Source organism: Triticum dicoccoides, chromosome 6B (assembly GCF_002162155.2).
Source record: "Triticum dicoccoides isolate Atlit2015 ecotype Zavitan chromosome 6B, WEW_v2.0, whole genome shotgun sequence".
Classification (NCBI taxonomy): domain Eukaryota; kingdom Viridiplantae; phylum Streptophyta; class Magnoliopsida; order Poales; family Poaceae; genus Triticum; species Triticum dicoccoides.
The window spans coordinates 93,778,904-93,790,599 of record NC_041391.1 but is presented as its reverse complement, the minus strand read 5'-3'; the positions used below and the strand labels follow the sequence as shown (position 1 = coordinate 93,790,599).

At 52.1% G+C, this 11,696-nt stretch overlaps 1 pseudogene; it reads left to right on the top strand.

The window, feature by feature from the left end:
• The first annotated feature begins 849 nt into the window (after positions 1-849).
• Positions 850-4,142, top strand: LOC119320835 (annotated as a pseudogene).
• Positions 4,143-11,696: the final 7,554 nt, after the last annotated feature.

The following is an 11,696-nucleotide window of genomic DNA, read 5'->3' as shown; positions in this document are numbered from 1 at the left end:
AAGGCGTTGCCCAAAAAAAAAAAAAGCCGTGATCACGGTTCATGAATTGAGTGCCTTTGAGGCTTTCACGTGGATGGCACTACTTCAGTCGTGCAAAAACCCCGTGCGGCCTAAGAACATCTCCAGCTGCGCTTTCAATAGACCCTTCAGACGATTTTTTCGCACCGACGCCCAAAAATCAACGCAGTCGTATCCCAAAAAGCCAATTTTTCGCCGGCTTGGATCGAAATTGATGCCGGCGTACCAAGGCCAAACCCGGCGCGCTGGAGGGCGCCCGGAGGCGCCGGGGCGACCGATTTTGGCACGAACGCACTACGGGCCCGTCGAGTCAGCGATACTTGTCTCGTCGTCCTCACAACACCTCGATTTCCCGCGGGGAATCAATGGCAAGGCTGTCGCCGGTCAGCCTTCCATTGATTCCTCATGGGCGGCGCTCATGGGCGATGCGGCAATGCCCTCCCACCACGCGTACACCCCGGCGCCCGGCTATAAAAGCAATGCCTCTCCCTCGCCTCTGGCCACACCCGCCCACAGCCCCGCCGCCGAGCTCTCTACCTCTCTTCCTGCGTGCAGCCGCCAAGCTCTGCCTCTCTCCCCCGTGCCCTCCTCCGAGACGATGGCCGAGCGATTCCCCGGCGATGGGGCGGCGGCCAACGGCTCCGGCTGCCGCTCCCTTCACGAGTGGGAGGCGTACCTGCTCTTCGAGGCCAACATCCCGGTGCCTCCCGACATGCGCGACCGAGGGGTTGGAGGCTCAGCGCTGGCGGCGCCCCCATTCCCCCGGTGACCGACGTCGACGCGTGCCCCAACCTCTTCACCGCCGAGGTCGACTGCGTGTGGGCGTCACTGATGAACCAGCACCGGGCTCTCCCGTTGTACGCCGCCGGCAACCACGAGGCGTGGGCGGCGTACTTCCAGCACCGGCAGGCGCAGCAGATCGGTTCCACCAACGGGGCGCCGGTGGTCAAGGGCAACAAGAACAACGAGGGGCGCCGCCTGTGGTGGGGCGCCCCCGGCCGCTCGCTTCACACCGTCCTCCAGCATGTCGAGGGCGACAACGACCCGCCCTTGACCTACCCTCCCGCCCCAGCTCGGATCGGCGACCAATGGATGTCGAGGAGGACGACGTCCTCTTCTTCCTCATCCTCCTGTTCCTCCTCGTCGTGGTCGCCGGCGCTGCTCAGCGTCAAGGCCGAGCCCGGCAAGACGCCGCTCGGCCGGCGAACACGCAACGGCGGCATCATCATCAACGATGGCGGACGCGCCTCCTCCTCGGCTCCTCCCCGCTTCGTCAGGCCGAAGACGGAGCCCGGGCTCGCCACGGTGAAGATGGAGCCGGGGCTCACCGCGGTCAAGACGGAGCCGGGCCTCTCCAAGGAGGCGGCCATGAAGTGGGCGCGCGAGGATTGGGCGCGGATGGAGCTAGAGCGCCATTGTCGCGCCCTAGAGCAGTACTCCGCTCGGCGCCGTGGTTGCGACGAGGGAGGAGTCATCATTCTTGACGACGACGACGACGCGCCGCCACCGGTCCGCCAGGGCGACGGCGGGCAGGGGTCAAGCAGGGGCGGCTGCGTCAAGGAGGAGAAGGACGACTGCGATGGCGGTGACGGCGACGAGGACTTCGCCACGGTCAGCGCGTTCTTCCTGTAGTTTAGGCTTTTATTTTTTAAGTTCGCTATGTAAAAGACTGTTAAAGTCACCGAAGTTTATTTTTAAGTTTGCTATATTTCGTCGAAGTTTATGCCCGTTTGCTGAATTATAGCCAAACGTATGTTAAATGTTTTTTTTAAATCTTCTGGGTCGATCCTGGGGCCGGCGGCTGGGAACCCAATTGGCCCCAAGCCGATTTTTTTGTCGGGTCGCCCCAGGCGGCGAATTTTCGAGCCCCCTGGGGGGCCAACGGCTGGAGATTCTCTAAGGCTAACTCCAGCGCGTGACCCCATCCTGTCCGGGTGCACCCGTTTGGGGAAAAACGGACAAAGCATGCGCAAACGGATTTTTGTCCGTTTTATGTTCGCTTTCGACCCATCTCGGCCTAAGTTTGGGTCGCTTTTGGGGTGAAACGGATAACGCGCGGACGGGCAGGACGCGCACGCTTGTCCTTCCCTGGCCCGCCCGTCGGTGGCACAAAGCACCACCCTGGCGCCCCATTTCGCGTCATTTTCCCTCAAATCCTCCCACATCCCGCCCACCACCCTTCCCGTCCATGACCGACGCCCCACTGAATTCCGGCGGCCAGGCCATCGATGCGCCCGGAAGGGTGAAGAAGAAGGCGGCCAAGGGTCCGAGGAAGCCATGGTCGGAATGCACGCAGGCGGAGCTCGCAAAGATGGACGCGGGATCGGCGAAGAGGAGGAACCGGAAGGCGGTCGTCAAGGGCAAGAACGCCGTGACCAAGTTTGCCGTCAAGCGCGATGCGGTGGAGGCCGCGCGGCGCAAGGCTGAGGTCGACAAGAAGAAGGACATTGTCAACAAAGCGCACACACTTCTCATGCTTGGGATTTGCCATCCGGTGGGTTTCTCTGCAGCGGCCATCGGCCCGGTGAGCACATGCTCGTTGGTCGCCAGGCCTCCGCACTACCCCTCGCCGACATCGCGGACCACACCTTTGTCGCCCAGTTTTCCTTCGTCGAGGCACGATAGCCAGACCCGTTTTTCGGGGTCCCCGACGTTGGCGTGATCGCGCCGTCCACCCCGCGCCCCTCGGCCGTCATCGACCTCAACGTCACGCCGGGGTCCAGTAGCAGCGGGCGGTCGTCCGTCGAGATGCAAAGAAAGCAAGCGCGGCCGCCATCTACGGGCACCGTGCCATCGCCCCACGTCCTGTTCGGCGAAATGCCAACACCAACGCCAACGGCCGACGACCCCTTCTACAACCAGTTCATGGAGAATGTCATCTTTGAGGGTGGGCATGGCGGTGCCTACGATCCCGACGAGACCCAAAGTCAGGATGGTCGCGCCCTGTACGTTGCCGATGAAGAGGCCCACGACCATGCTGACTACGACCATGGTGATTCGTGCCATGAAGATGATGACATCTATTGCGAAGGTGATGGTGATGAAGAAGAAGGCATTGATATTGGGGGCGAGCCATTTTTCATCGACGAGCTCACCCAAAGAGCGGAAGCACAAAGAGGAAGAAGAGCATTTGTACGGGTTCATACTCACAAGAAGAGGACAAGTTGATTTGCCAAAGTTGGATTGAGATTAGTCAAGATCCGAGGACCAGTGCGCAACAAAAGGGACTTGTTTTTCAGACAAGAGTTCACAAAACATTCCATGAAAGAAAGTTATTTGCGCCTTACCAATTTACGAGCGACCATGGCATCACCTTGATTCAAAAGAGGTGGTTGTTCATTCAACAAGAATGCAACAAGTATTGTGCCGCACTTGAGAGCATTGAAGCACGGCCAGTGAGTGGTCTCGGCATTGGGAACATGGTATGCTATCCTGATCCTAGTTCTTTCGTTGCTACAACCACGAGACTTCGGCCTTCTATATGTTTGCATGTTCAATTGTTGTTGGTCGTGTAGGCATTTCAATCTTTGGAAGCATTCAAGGCCCGGCACAATGATAAGCCATTCACTCTTATGCATTGTTGGATAATCATCAACAATTGTCCTAAGATCAAAGATCAATACCGTGAACTTCAAAGGAAGAGAGGCAAGAAGATGGTCGCGTTCGCCGGAGGTGGAGATGGTGAGGCGTTGAAGAGGCCGAGGGACAAGACCAACTCCAAAGTGGACGACATACGTGATGCATCATCCATGGCCTTGCATGAGACTTTACACGGCATGGTGTCTCAAAAGGATGTGAGGGACGAGAAAAAGCGACAAAGCAAGGACGAGCAAATGAAGCAATACCTAGAGCTTCAAAGGAAGAAGCTTGAGATGGAGGAGGCGGCCAAGAAGAGGAATATCGACATGGAGGAGGCGTCCCGGCAAAGGCAGCTCGACATCGAGGCCGCCAATGTCACGGCCAGGTAGAGGCAGCTCGACATTGAGGCCACCAACGCCACAACCAAAGCAAAGGAGGTGACCCTAGTGATCATGAGCATGGATTTGACCAAGATGAGCGAGAAGACGAGGAGCTGGTTCGAGGCCAGGCAGAAGGAGATGTTCGACACCGACAGCCTGAACTAGGTCGTCTATTCGGCCATGGCCGTTCTTTTGGAGGCTGGCATGGGTGCCGGCCGCTGGCTGTGTGCCGGCGAGAAACCTATTCATTTTGGGGGCTGGCTATGTTGCCGATCGCTGGCTGTGTTGCCGGCGACAAAACTATTCATTTTGTAGGCTGGCTCTGTTGCCGAACGCTGGTTGTGTTGCCGGCGAGGACGTGTAGGGGCCGCTGGCTATGTTACCGGCGTGAACTAGGGCCGCTGGCCTGAACTAGGGCATGGTTTATTCGAAAAATTGGCGTTTGAAAAAGGATGCGGTCGGGATGCGCCCGTGCGTTGGGTGCATGGCTACCGCATCCGAGAAATGGCCCGGACACGACCCCGTTGCCCTACCCAAACGGACAGAATTCGGGCAAAACGGACGTCCGTTTGGGGTCGTTGTTGGAGATATGCCCTAGAGGCAATCATGTATGATGATATTTCCTATGTGTTTATGAATAAAGATAGTCCTTGGACATTATCAATGATGTGTATCAGCAAGTACGTGACTTGTTTGTGGGACTATGCATTGTATGATGACTGTCCTAAAAGGTCCCTAGTCGAAAGGGCTGTGTGGACGCGCAGCCGACTAGACTAGCATATGACACGGTCGATGGCTTGGTCTCACTAGTCATGGAGCATTGGATGCTAACCGGATAATATGGACTTGGAAAGGTCTGGTCGGATTCGACGTAGTCGGATCCGAGTCGACATAAGGTCTGAGCCGGACAGACCCAACTATAAGACGCAGCGATATGTCATCTGTGAGTCTCTAGTACAACATACGTTCTATGTCCTAAGACCTGAGCTGACGCATGTTCTCGAGATGGTGACAAACTTGCTTTGGGCCGACCAAACGCTACTCCGTGACTGGGTAGTTACAAAGGTAGGTTTCGGGCTTGTCTAGTCCCATGCTGCGAGACATGGTCGAGCAAGATGGGATTTGCCCCTCCGATAAGGAGAGATATACTCTAGGCCCCTCGTGTGATCCGACAAGGATAAGCATGGCCATGCGACAAGGATTATGAGATAATCCGGTTTGTGGTCGGTATCACTGGAACGAGAAAGAGGTCGGGCTAGCACAAGGATGACAGTCTCGCCTTGAGCCCGACAACATATATCGTGAGGCAAAGGGAACAGAAGTGTGACATGTTGTACAGGTTCGCCTAACCAGCTTCATAGTCTGCTTGGTGGTCGGCATGCCTTGCTAGAGGCCGCTACCAACCGTGCAGGTCGGAGGTGATCCGAACTGTGACCAAGCCAACTTGAACCTAAGGGGTCGCGCGCTTAAGGGAAGGAACCTACGAGGTCGGTTCGTAGGACACTGGTCGGATGTGATCCGAACTGAACTAGGAACATGACCAAGTAGACTTTGTGCTTTAGGGTCCGTGCGAGGCCCAAGTGTTGAGCCCGCAACGGACGCCTATATAAGGTGGAGGTGCAACACACTTATTTGGTTGATCGCTTCGGCGCCGCGACTAGGGTTTGCATGTGTTGCGAATAGCCACCTCCACTCGCCGCCGACTGTGTGATCGGACCTAGCAGTCCGCCGCACGGTGTTCCTCCTGCACGCGCGGATACCGTTAGAGGCGGTGCACTTGCGCCGCTCCGGCGAACTTGTACGTGGGATCGGACAACTGGCTGTTCGAGGGAGATCGGACGAGGAGGAGACGATCCACGCGGACGTGCTGCCTCAACTCTACTTCCGCTGCACGGCACTGCGCGTCTAGTGGTAATGAACTGTGATCCATCTCCGTAGCATGTTCTTGGTTGTTCTACGCGTAGGAAATTTTAATTTGCAGTTAACGCACCCTACCGTAGATCCCAACAGTCATGCGTTGGAGTTGGCCTAAGGGTGTCTCCAACGGATGCCAGAAATGGCGGCCGCCCTAAAAGAACATGTCAACGGATGCCGACTCAGTCTTTCGGAGGTGCTCATAGGGGTAGGGTGTGCGTGTGTGTGCATTCATAGGGATGAGTGTATGTGCGTGTATATGAGCGCTTGTGTCTGTACTGATGTTCATAAAAAAGAAAATAAAAGGAAAAAAACTGTCTGTAGCCGTTGTCCGGTAGGGCGCCCAATCTTTTTTTTGCATCACTGGTTGTACCCGTGCAGTTGCAATGGATCCAAAGTAGAGTAATACTTGTTCACAAATTAAAAAACACTTTGGTTTTGATATACATGTATCACTAAAAATATATAATGTTTCACTCAAAATATATTCCTCCGGCTGTTTTGATTGGGGGGGGGGATGTGGTTGGTTTCAAGATACCAAGTAGTTTTCTGTAAATTGGAGCAGAGAAGTGGACTATTGTTGCAAAAATGCCACAACTTATTTCACAGTCGTTAGATGCAGATCTAATGGTCAGAAATGACGGATGACAGACACACCGTCATCATCAACTGAGTCTTTTATAGGAGTAGAGATACCCAAAGTGATGCCAATAGTATGTCAGGACCCCGACTCGATGCCACATAGATCTAGCATGTAACACTTCATATCACTTTGCGGCCTCACGCACGGTATTCCCACGGGTGTCGCCTTACCTTTACCCGGGACCGTTTGCGCCTTTTGGCACACGTATATGACAGTGTCGCTAGCATCCATATGATAAGGAGCCCGGGCTGACATGGCTAGTCGTAAACCCAAAGTGGCACAAACTTACAGGGACAGGCATCCATGACCCAGCATCGAACGTGTCGGTCATCAGCGAGTGAATCCAGGCTGTAGCACTGGGCTAGCAGGACTCTGGTGAACCGGGCTGTAGCGGGCTAACAGGACTCCGGTATTCATCGCGTGACATTTCCCCGAAGGGACAGACACAGGAACGAAGAAGGACACATGCCGGCCAGCCTAAGTGTTCCGGAGCAGTAGCAAGCTACCATGGCTCGGTGGAACACTAGGAGACATTTCCCGGTAAGAGAGGCTACTAAAGATAAACAACTAGATAGTCAGATCCCACACATACCAAGCATTTCAATAACATACACACAATATGCTCGATATGTGCAATACAACATGGCATCACAAAATGACTCTACGACTCAAGTAGTTTATTCAATAGGCTCCGAGGAGCGAGATATTACAAACATGGGTCTCATGACCCAACAATCAGAGCATACAAGTCAAAGCACAAGCGGAAGCTATCATGTCTGAGTACAGACATCTATAAATGAAAAAGGCTGAGAAGCCTGACTATCTACCAATCCTGCCGAGGCACAAGATCGTAGCTGAGGTATCAAGCTAAACGTCGAAGTCCACGTGGAACTACTAGTGAGACTGAAAAAACATAAAATAGGCAAACGTGAGTACAGATGTACCCAGCAAGACTTACATCAGAACTAACTACATATGCATCATTTTCAACAAGGGGATGGTGGGGTTTAACTGCAGCAAGCCAGCTTTGACTCGGTGGCTATCCTAAACTACGACTGCAAGTAACTCTTTTGAGGTGGCGCACACGAGTCCACATATTCACCATATCAATACACCACTATGGATCCGCTCCCGTCTCCCTACGAGAACGCCATCCATAGCACTCACGCTTATCTTGCGTATTTTAGAGTATCCACTTTCACTTGTCTATGAACTGATATAAGCAACCCAGAAGTTCTTTTCCGCGGACACGGCTATTCGAATAGTTGATGTTAACCCTGCAGGGGTGTACTTCTTCATACATGTTTCCACCACTTAGCGTCTGCACACGACATGTGCTCGGCAGACTTCAAGCGAAAGCCGACGTGGGTGTAGACCACGACCTACCTAAACACTCAAGTCTCTAGTCCAGGTTTATCGCCTATTCGGGTTCCATCCATGAGGAGATCCGGCCGGAGTTTCGCTCACAGCCCCAAACGATGTGAACAGGGTTCCGTGACACCAAACGGGTGCCCAGTTTACCCGGCCACGTGCCTACCGCATCACAGCCCACCCCTACGGTCAGCGCTGTCCACGGCCTCCAGCATACTACAAACACCAGAAACTACTTGCAACTCCTGGACAGAGGACAAGGGTGAATAAGAAGTCGAGCGGGGTCATATTTCAGGGCCCAATGTATGGTAGTAGCTGAATCATGGATCACAAACACAGAACTCAGTTCCTGAGGACGGCTTCAATGAGACAACCCACCATGTACTCCTACATGGCCTCTCACCGATACCTTTTACCAAATCGTGTTCACACACTTAGCTCACACACAGTAGGACATGTTCACACACCTCTGATTCATCCCGGATGAATCAGACCTGACACAACTCTAAGCAGTAGCAGGCATGACAAACAAGCATGAATGAGTAGGCACAACAGGGCTCAAACAACTCCTACTCATGCTAGTGGGTTTCATCTATTTACTGTGGCAATGACAGGTCATGCAAAGGATAAAGGGGTTCAGCTACCGCAGCAAGTAACAGATGAATCGATGTTGTCCTAATGCAGTAAAAGAGAGCAGGAGCGAGAGAGTAGGATTGTATCGGAATGAACAAGGGGGTTTTGCTTGCCTGGCACTTCTGAAGATAACATTGAGTCTTCATCAGTGTCAACGATCACATCATCGGTATCACGTCTATCGAGAGGGGACAAATACCGGTAACACAGAAGGAAACATAATCAATGCAATGCACAATATGATGCATGATCATGACATGGCAAAATGAATGTGTTTTGGGCTAATGCAACTAGCCACAGATTAAATGAAGTTGGTTTGTGTCAGGTCCCCGACTCGATGTCACATCGATCTAGCTGGTAACACCTTATATCACTCTGCGGCCTCACGCACGGTATCCCCACGGGTGTCGTCTTACCTTTTCCCGGGACCGTTTGCGCCTTTTGGCTCACGTATATGATAGTGTCGCTAGCATCCATATGATAAAGAGCCCGGGCTGACATGACTAGTCGTAAACCCAAAGTGGCACAGACTTACAGGGACAGGCATCCATGACCCAGCTTCGAACGTGTCGGTCATCAGCAAGTGGGTCCGGGCTGTAGCACTGGGCTAGCAGGACTCCGGTAAACCGGGCTGTAGCGGGCTAACAGGACTCCGGTACTCAAAGCGTGACATTTCCCCGAAGGGACAGACACAGGAACGAAGAAGGACACATGCCGGCCAGCCTAAGTGTTCCAGAGCAGTAGCAAGCTACCATGGCTCAGCGGTAACACTAGGAGACATTTCCCGGTAAGAGAGGCTACTAAAGATAAACAACTAGATAGTCAGATCCCACACATACCAAGCATTTCAATAACATACACACAATATGCTCGATATGTGCAATACAACATGGCATCACAAAATGACTCTACGACTCAAGTAGTTTATTCAATAGGCTCCGAGGAGCGAGATATTACAATCATGGGTCTCATGACCCAACAATCAGAGCATACAAGTCAAAGCACAAGCGGAAGCTATCATGTCTGGGTACAGACATCTATAAATGAAAAAGGCTGAGAAGCCTGACTATCTACCAGATCCTGCCGAGGGCACAAGATCGTAGCTGAGGTAACAAGCTAAACGTCGAAGTCCAAGCGGAACTACTAGTGAGACTGAAGTCTCTCTGCAAAAACATAAAATAGGCAAACGTGAGTACAAATGTACCCAGCAAGACTTACATCAGATCTATCTACACATGCATCATTATCAACAAAGGGGATGGTGGAGTTTGACTGCAGCAAGCCAGCTTTGACTCGGTGGCTATCCTGAACTACGAATGCAAGTAACTCTTTTGAGGTGGCGCACACGAGTCCACATATTCACCAACCAATACACCACTATGGATCCGCTCCCGTCTCCCTACGAGAACGCCATCCATAGCACTCACGCTTATCTTGCGTATTTTAGAGTATCCACTTTCACTTGTCTATGAACTGATATAAGGGGTCCACGTTTCCATATCCGAGGAATCCGGCTATTCGAATAGATGATGTTAACCCTGCAGGGGTGTACTTCTTCATACATGTTTCCACCACTTAGCGTCTGCACACGACATGTGCTCGGCAGACTTCAAGCGAAAGCCGACGTGGGTGTAGACCACGACCTACCTAAACACTCAAGTCTCTAGTCCAGGTTTATCGCCTATTCGGGTTCCATCCATGAGGAGATCCGGCCGGAGTTTCGCTCACAGCCCCAAACGATGTGAACAGGGTTCCCGAGATACCAAACGGGCATCCGGTACACCGTGCCACGTACCTACCGCATCACAGCCCACCCCTACGGTCAGCGCTGTCCACGGCCTCCAGTAAGCTACAAACACCAGAAACTACTTGCAACTCCTGGACAGAGGACTAGGGTGAATAAGAAGTCGAGCGGGGTCATATTTCAGGGCCCAATGTATGGTAGTAGCTGAATCATGGATCACAAACACAGAACTCAGTTCCTGAGGACGGCTTCAATGAGACAACCCACCATATACTCCTACATGGCCTCTCACCGACACCTTTTACCAAATCGTGTTCACACACTTAGCTCGCACACAGTAGGACATGTTCACACACCTCTGATTCATCCCCGATGAATCAGACCTGACTCAACTCTAAGCAGTAGCAGGCATGACAAACAAGCATGAATGAGTAGGCACAACAGGGCTCAAACAACTCCTACTCATGCTAGTGGGTTTCATCTATTTACTGTGAAATGACAGGTCATGCAAAGGATAAAGGGGTTCAGCTACCGCAGCAAGTAACAGATGAATCGTTGTTGTCCTAATGCAGTAAAAGAGAGCAGGAGCGAGAGAGTGGGATTGTATCGGAATGAACAAGGGGGTTTTGCTTGCCTGGCACTTCTGAAGATAACATTGAGTCTTCATCAGTGTCAACGATCACATCCTCGATATCACGTCTATCGAGGGGGGACAAATACCGGCAGACAAATACCGGCAACACAGAAGGGAACACAATCAATGCAATGCACAATATGATGCATGATCATGACATGGCAAAAAGAATGTGTGTTGGGCTAATGCATCTAAAACTAGATTAAATGAAGTTGGTTTGAATCCAAGATTCAAATTCAAACTCCATATGTGGTTATTTAAATGTCATTCACTTCATTTGCCCTAAACAGTAATGATAAGTTATTCTAACATGCATGAAAATGGTACAGATGGATTCCTTGAATTTTTCTGATAATTTTTCATATATAAATTATTTAATTTGGAGTTACGGTTGAATTTCTATGATTTTTAGAAGTTTTAGCTATTTTCTGGATTTTCTGATTTATTTTAAATCCAGAAAATCATTTAATGCGTCAGCATGACATCACCTTGACGTCATCAGGTCAACAGGGCGGTCCAGGTCAAACCTGACGTGTGGGGTCCACACGTCAGTGACACGGGTTGGTCTGGGTGTATGACATGTGGGACCGGACAGCGTTGACTTGACCAAGGTCAAAACTGACACGTGGGGTCCACCCAGATTAGTACTAATCTTAGCAGAAAATAAACAAAGATTAATTAAGGGCGTGGGGCCCATGTGTAAGCGGGTCAGGGGTAATTAAGCTGGGTCATTAGTGCCTAACAACGATGCCACGTCAGCACGTCGGGGACGAGCCGACG